Source organism: Chiloscyllium punctatum, chromosome 43, assembly GCF_047496795.1.
Source record: "Chiloscyllium punctatum isolate Juve2018m chromosome 43, sChiPun1.3, whole genome shotgun sequence".
NCBI classification, from domain to species: Eukaryota; Metazoa; Chordata; class Chondrichthyes; order Orectolobiformes; family Hemiscylliidae; genus Chiloscyllium; species Chiloscyllium punctatum.
The window spans coordinates 15,582,040-15,590,491 of NC_092781.1; positions in this window are offsets into that span (position 1 = coordinate 15,582,040).

The window sequence follows — 8,452 nt, forward strand, 5'->3', positions numbered from 1 at the left end:
AGGGATGATCGCAATAATCCTTTTCTCTCACATAGACATCGCAGTTTCTTTCCTGTGCCACAAAAAGCCATTCTTTCTCTATGCATTACGACTGACATGGAATGTATAAGTTCCTTACATCTGTACGTCAGCATCAATAAAGCCAACACCAGAGCTGCATATGGAGATGTGCATCACTCTCGGGGAGAATTTCAATGAGATTGAATACACCTAAAATAGGGGATGATCACCTACCTGAATAGAAATGAGCTATAGGAATACGGGAAACAGGCAGAGGAAGGGAGCTATCTTTACTTCTGTTCTTCTCTCACAGGATGTATGCAGACCTAGTCACGGCAGCATGCTATGCCGATCTTGAACTGAATGTTTGGTTCAGCTGTTCCACAGGACAGTAAAGAGAAAAGCACATTCCTGTGGGATTGTAGTGTTACAACACAGGATACATTCTCCTGCTTAATGTAAAACCAACAACAGGGAAATGATTCATCCACTGCAGTAATCCATGATAATTCTAGAGTCCATAACTATTTGAAGTAAAAATTAACAACTTTATTTCTTAAAGCATAACAGGGAATAATAGATGAATGAATATTTACAGCTTCTTCCTCTAAGCTATATTTTATCTCCCCCCCCCCCCCCACTATATTAGTTCGATTAGACTCCTAATTAAGATTTACAAAACAAAATTTCTTATCTCAAAACCGAGAAGCTGTCGGTTCTTCTCCATATTCCTGTCTTCTTTTCTTCTTTGAGATTCTGCTTTTCCAAGTTACTAATCAATAAAGTTACCGAGAGGAAAACTATTTTTCAGGCAGTCTTTGCATGCTGGTAACATGGCAGATCTCCTCTCAACTGTCAATTCCGCGCGGTCTTGTACCCCCAAACCATTGGACTGTGTCATTGGCTTTTAAGATTATCAACATACTAAATTCACACTTGATTGGTGGTGGGCACTTTGGGTTATAACTTAAACAGTTTGGCTGAATTTGTTTTTGTCTTGAGAAAATAAACTAATCGACCAAATGTTACATTAAATCTATTTTTCGAAGACTTGGTGCTGTCAGGTAGTTATTGCTGGCTTTTAATTCTGTTAAAGGTGCAGAACACCCACATGTTCCTCACAGAAGTCACACTGAAACCTGACTAGAGAAGAATGACACATTGACTTCGCTTAAGGACTTGGGGCAAGCAGATGGGCTTTTATAGCAAATGAAAATTGTTGCTTTTAATTTCCCTCATGAGATTTCAACAGACTATGATTCTGTGGCTCTAGAGTATGAGTCTTGAACACCATAAACTGTCGTCCCGTATGTACAGAGAACAAGTTAAACATCCTCAGAGCAATTTTTTAGTGATGGACATATGGTTAGAAGGAACTTGAAACTGTTAAACAAAGGCACAAATTCTGATTTATTCAGAAGTTGCAATGAGACTGAGACGGGACTGGAGTATCATGACGGTGATATTGGACAGGATTCGTGCGTGGGGAGGAGATGGAGATGTAAATTTGTGAAGGACAAAATGGGTTATGGAGTTTGAGAACAGTCTGGTTCCTTCTTGCATATCAGTGAGTAATTTAGAAATAGTAGTTTGACACTGATTAATATAAGGAAAGGAGGTTTTGTTTGTAACTGAAGACATTGTCTTGCAATTTTCAAATTTTATATATCATGAGCAGAAATTCAGTTCAACCCAGTTTAGTAGACAAATATAATGACTTACCAGGTACACCAACTATAGCGAGGATGGGATAGTAACCACCTTGAATAATCCAAAGGATATCCTGCATCCGTGATGCTAATGATATCCAAGGCTGAGAAAGGTAGTAAAGACCCAAGGATAAACTCCTGTCTGTTATTGTATTATTCCAGTCTAATATTCTCAGATTCTGATAGATTGTTGAACCATTCCAGTCTAATGATCTCAGATTCTGATCCATTGTTGTACCATTCCAGTTTACTAATCTTAGATTCTGATCCACTATTAGAACATTTCAATCCAAGGTCCTCACATTCTGAACCATTATTCTAACGTTCCAGTCTAATGTTCTCAGATTCTGATTTCTACTCCCCCTCTCTCTCGAGCTGATGATCCCTGTTAGTGCTGTCAGTGATGCTCCTACTCATACTATCGGATAACACACTGAAAAGAGCCCACTTATCATTCAACGATGGAAACTCTCCACTGGGATAATTAGGATCCACGGAGATTGACATTAATCACAGTCACTGAACAAATAGCTCCAGTTAACCCCTTTCAATTTAACATTGATTTTATTAAAATTCTAAAGAATATATAAAATTTATACATTTGGCATGAGATATGTGGGAGTGACTGAGGGACGGAATATTGGAGATGGTAGATTGATTGCGTGCAATCATTCAATCTGCCTTGGATATGGTAATAATGACAAAGGATTGTCAGAACATAAACAAGTTTCTACGTTTATAAATGGAAACATACAAATCTGCAACTACTGATCAGTGATTATAATGTCAGTAAAATATGGAGAGAACTTTTCTAGTCCAGAATCTGACAAGAAAATGTGCCTACGATAACATGAGTGAGAAAGGACAACTGACATGAATATTTCAACAGAGAATATGACGTAACACACAATTCAGATGAGTATTCGAGAATCAGAGAGGGCAGGTGAGGGTCATGCTGTTAATGTTATCGATGTCAATCAACTGTGATTATTTTCCATTGGATTTCAATTGAAGTGTGATAATGATATTGGGGACATGGCTGCTGAGACTGGAGTGAGGAAACATGATATTTCCCACTCATCACTAGTGAAACGTTACTCTTTGTAAATCATTTGAAGATCAAATTTCAGGATACAGCTCCAGTGAGGAATGAGGGGAGCCAATATTAACCATACAACCAGAAGATATTGGAGCAGACATTTGGACATTAGGCCCCTTGAGCCTGCTTCACCATACAATGATGGCTGTTTAGCTTCTCAACCTCATTCTCCCGCTTTCTACCTGTAATCCTTGATCCGCTTTACCGTCAAGAACCTATCTGTCTCACTCCTAAATGTACTCAATGATCTGGACTCGACAGCCCTCGGTGGCCTCTGTGGCAGTGAATTCCATTGTCTGGCTGGAGATGTTTCTCTTTATCTCTGTTTGAAAAGATCTTCTCTTTACTCTGTCCCTTTGGGTACTCGTCTCTCCTACCATTGGATATCTCTTCCCAAAATCCACTCTGTCCCACGGCATGCAGTATTCTGTAAGTTTCAATTAGACCTCCTAACATCTTTCTGAACTCTATCAAATACAGACCCAGAGCTCTCAAATATTCTTCATATGTTAAGCTTTTCATTCCTGGCACCATTCTTGTGAATCTCGTCTGAAAACGCTCCAGGACCAGTACATCCTTCCTGAGATATGGGACCCAAAGCTGCGCACAATAATCCAAATGTAGCCTGACCAAAGCCTTGTAGAGCCTTAGAAGTACATCACTGGTTTTATATTGAAGCCTTCTTGAAATAAATGCCATCATTGTATTTGCCTGCCTAACTACTGACAAACTGCAAGTTTACCTTTCAAGACTCCTGGACTAGAACGCCCTAGTCTTTTTGCACTTCAGATTTCTGAATTTGCTTGCTATTTATAAAATAGTCTACGCCTCTATTCATCCTGGTAAAATGCTTTTCCACACTTTTCCACATTGTACTACCTCTGCCACTTCTTTGTTCACTCTCCGAACCTGTGAAAATCCTTCAGCAGGTGAAAGTGAGGACCGCAGATGCTGGAGATCAGAGTCAAAAAGTGTGGTCATAGAAAAGTACAGCCTGGCAGGAAGCATCCGAGGAGCAGGAGATTTGACGTTTCAGGCATAAAGCCTTCATCAGGAATGTGGGGTGGGCGGAAGGTGCCAGAGAGATAAATGGGAGGGGCTGGTGCTGGGAGGAAGTTCGCTTGGAAGGTGATAGCTAGATGAAGGTGGGTGGTGATAGTGATAGTTCAGAGTGGAAGGTGGAATGGCTCGATGGGAAGGAAGATGGACAGGTAGGACAGTTCAAGAGGGCGGTTCTGAGTTGGAGGGTTTGATCTGGGATAAGGTGGGGGGGAGATGAGGAAACTGGTAAGATTGTCCTTGATACCGTGTGTTGGAAGGGTCCCAAGGCAGAAGATGATGCGTTCTTCCTTCAGACGTCAGGTGGCTAGAATTTGACAGTGGATGAGGCCACAAATCTGCAAAGCCTTGGCGGAGTCGGAGGGGGAGTTGAAGTATTCAGCCACAGGTCAGGGGGGTTGTTGGGTGTGTGTGTCTGAGAGTGTTCCCTGAACTGTTCTGCAAGTTGACGTCTTCTCTCGCCAATGTAGTGGAGACCAGGAGCAATGGACACACTAGAAGAGGTATTTGGATGCACAGGATGTTATCTGACTGATGTGGAAGGATCCTTTGGGGCCTTGGGTGGAGGTGAGGAGGGAGGTGTTGGCACAGGTTTCATACCTGTTGTCGTGGCAAGGGAAAGTGCCGGGAGTGGAAGGTGGCTTGTTGGAGTTGCGTGGACCTGATGAGGGAGCTGTGAGGGAATGGTCTCAGCAGTATGATGATAGGGGTAGGGAGGGAAGTATATCTCTGTTGGTGAGGTCTGACTGTTGGTGGCAGAAATGGGGGAGGATGATGCGTTGTATCCTGAGGTTGGTGGGATGGAAGGCATGCACCAGAGAGGTTCTAACTTGTTGTAGTTGGAAGGGTGAAGCTCAAGGCCGGAGTTTTGGGCAATTGAGGAGATGCGCCAGAGCACCCTCCTGCAGCCAAACCACCTCTTCAATGCTACCTGTCCCTATATCTATCTTTGCACAGTTTGAAAGCTTAACCCAAATGCCCTCAGTTCCGTCATATAGATAATGAATGCACAAAGTGAAAACTTGTGGTCCCAAAACTGAGTCTTGTGGAACACCACTTGTCACTGGCTGCCATCCTGAGAAGGACACTTTAATCCACACTCTCTGCTTTCTGTCAGACAGCCAAACTTCAACTTCCACCTTGCCTCGAACACCATGGACGCATATCTTTCTCAATAGCCTCATGCATGACACCTTGTCAAAGGATTCTTGAGGTGCAGATGGATAACATCTATTGGTTCTCCTTCATCAAATCTGCACATTACTCCCTCAATGTATTCTAGCAGGTTTGTCAGGCATGACCTCCCCTTGATGAAACCATGCTGACTCTGTCCTATTTTACCAAAGACCTCCAAGAATTCAAAAATCCCATTCTTCACGATGAATTCCATGATGTTACCCACAACCAAGTCTGCAAATCAGTCTGCAGTTTTCCATCTTCTGCCTAACTCCCTTATTAAACCCGGTGTCATGTTAGCAATTATACAGCCACTTGGCCCTTTCCTGATTTTAGTCATTACTGAAAGATTACCACTTTCGCTTGCACTAACTCTTCAGCGATCTCCCTTACAAGGCTGGGGTGTAATCCATCTGGTCCAGGTGAGTTATCCACATTCAGGCCATTCCGTTTTCTAACATGTTCTTCTTGGTGAAGGCCACTGTATTTAGGACTGCCCTCTCACTCTCTTCAATTCTTGGGAAATTACTCGTGTATTCCACCGTGAAGACTGATGCAAAATTCCTCAGCCATTTCTTTGCTTCCCACTACTGTCTTTCCAGCATCATTTCCCAGTGGTCCATATTCACATTTATGTCTCTTTTGCATTTTATATATCTAAAGAATCTCTTACAGTTTCCTTTATATTGCTGGTTAGCTTAGCCCCATACTTAATGTTCTCCCTCCTTATTTATTTTTTCTTGCCTTCTGTTGGCCTCAATTCTCCAGTTCCCCACTGCCCTTCACTCTGCTTGCTCTTTTGCTTATATGCAATCCCTGACTTCCCTTGTCAGCCCTGGTTGCCTCATCCTCCCTGTACCATACCTCTATTACTCAGCACGCATCACTGCAGTGTCTTTTAAATTATCATGGAATCTCCAGCCATTGCTGTTACCCTGTCTTTCCGGCTCGACGCCTGTCCAGGTCAATTCTACCCAGCTTCTCCCTTATGTCTCTCCAGTTGCCTTTATTCAGCTGAAATACTGTTATCTCTGATTCTATCTTCTCTCTCAAATTTCAGAATAAATTCAACCATGTTCTGATCAATGCTTCTGAATTTTTCCTTCACATTAAGCTCCCTTGTCTAGCCTGCATCATTAAATCCAGTGTCATCTGTTCCCGAGTGGGCTCCACCACATGATGCTCCAAAAAGCCATCCCGTAGATATTCCTCAAATTCCTTTTCTTGCGATTCACTACCAACCTGGTTTCCCATTCCACTTGCATATTGAAATCCCCCATGATCACTGGAACGATGTCTTTCCTACAGATCTTTTCTATATCCTGGTGTATCTTGTGCCCCAGCTCCTGACTACTCTTTGGAGGCCTGTGCAAGTCTCCAACTGTGGTTGTCTTACCTTTGTGGTTCCTCAATTCTACAATGCAGATTCCACACTATCTGACCTTACTCCCTTTCTTATTGTTGATTAAATTTCATTTCTTATTAATAATGTAAATCCACTGTCTCGATCTTTTCGATACGATATATGTCCTTGAATATCCTGATCCCCTTGCAGCCACTTCTCTGTAATGCCCATTACGTCATACCTACCAATTTCAATCTATGCCACAAGCTCGTATGCCCTATTCCTTATACTGCTCGCATTCAGATATAACCCTTCAATCTTGTGTTAACGTTCCCTCTTCTATTGACATTTGTTTGTTCAGTGTGATTGAAGTTTGATTGCTTACACTTTCCATACACTCTGTTCTATTTGCGTCTATGCTGAAGATTTTAATAACCTCTCTTGAGCTCTGTGCTCTTACCTCCTCTTTTCTTATTAAACCCTATAAGGAAACCCCTAACCCGCGCGCGCATACACACACACTCCTAATCAGTTTAAAGCTCTGTCTACATCCTTGGTTAGGATTCACTTGGACTCTGGTCCCAGCACGGTTCAGACGAAGACTGTCCCATCAGAACAGGTTATTTCTTCCTCAGTAATAAAATGTGTTTAAAGTTTGTGAGAAGATTTGTAGCTCGGGTGCTCATTGTTGTATTTCTGTTCGCCGAGCTGGGAATTTGTGTTGCAGACGTTTCATCGCCTCTCTAGGTGACATTCTCAGTGCTTTGGAGCCTCCTGTGAAGCGCTTCTGTGATGTTTCCTTCGGCATTTATAGTGGTTTGAATCTGTCGCTTCCGGTTGTCAGTTCCAGCTGTCCATTGCAGTGGTCGGTATATTGGGTCCAGGTCGATGTGCTTATTGATTGAATCTGTGGATGAGTGCCATGCCTCTTGGAATTCCCTGGCTGCTCTCTGTTTGGTTTGTCCTATAATAGTAGTGTTGTCCCAGTCGAATTCATGTTGCTTGTCATCTGTGTGTGTGGCTACTCAGGATAGCTGGTCGTGTCGTTACATCGCTAGTTGGTGTTCATGGATGCGGATCGTTAGCTGTCTTCCTCTTTGTCCTATGTAGTGTTTTGTGCAGTCTTTGCATGGGGTTTTGTACACTACATTGGTTTTGCTCATGCGGGGTATCGGGTCCTTCGTTCTGGTGAGTTGTTGTCTGAGAGTGGCTGTTGGTTTGTGTGCTGTTATGAGTCCTAGTGTTCGCAGTAGTCTGGCTGTCAATTCGGAAATGCTCTTGATGTATGGTAGTGTGGCTAGTCCTTTGGGTCGTGACATGTCGTCGTTCCATTGTCTTTCCCTTAGACATCTGTTGATGAAATTGCGGGGGCATCCGTTTTTGGCGAATACCTTGTATAAGTGTTCCTCTTCCTCTTTTTGCAGTTCTGGTGTACTGCAGTGTGTTCTGGCCCTTTTGAATAGTGTCTTGATGCTACTTATTTTGTGTGTGTTGGGGTGGTTGCTTTCGTAGTTCAGGATTTGGTCTGTGTGTGTGGCTTCCCTGTATCCCTTTGTGGTGAATTCTCCGTTTGGTGTTCTCTGTACCATTACGTCGAGGAATAGGAGTTGGTTGCCCTTTTCTTCCTCTCCAGTGGATCGGATTCCTGTGAGTGTGGCGTTGATGATCCAGTGCAATTTCAACAACAGATGCCTAGGGGAAAGACAACGGAATGAGGACATTCCGCAACCCAAAGGACTAGCCACACTACCATACATCAAAAACATTTCTGAACTGACAGCCAGACTACTGCGACCACTAGGACTCATAACAGCACACAAAACAACAGCCACTCTCAGACAACAACTCACCAGAACGAAGGACCCGATACCCTGCATGAGCAAAACCAATGTAGTGTACAAAACCCCATGGAAAGACTGAACAAAACACTACATAGGACAAACAGGAAGACAGCTAACGATCCGTATACACAAACACCAACTATCCACGAAACGACACGACCAGCTATCCTTAGTGGCCACACACGCAGATAACAAGCAACATGAATTCGACTGGGAGAACACT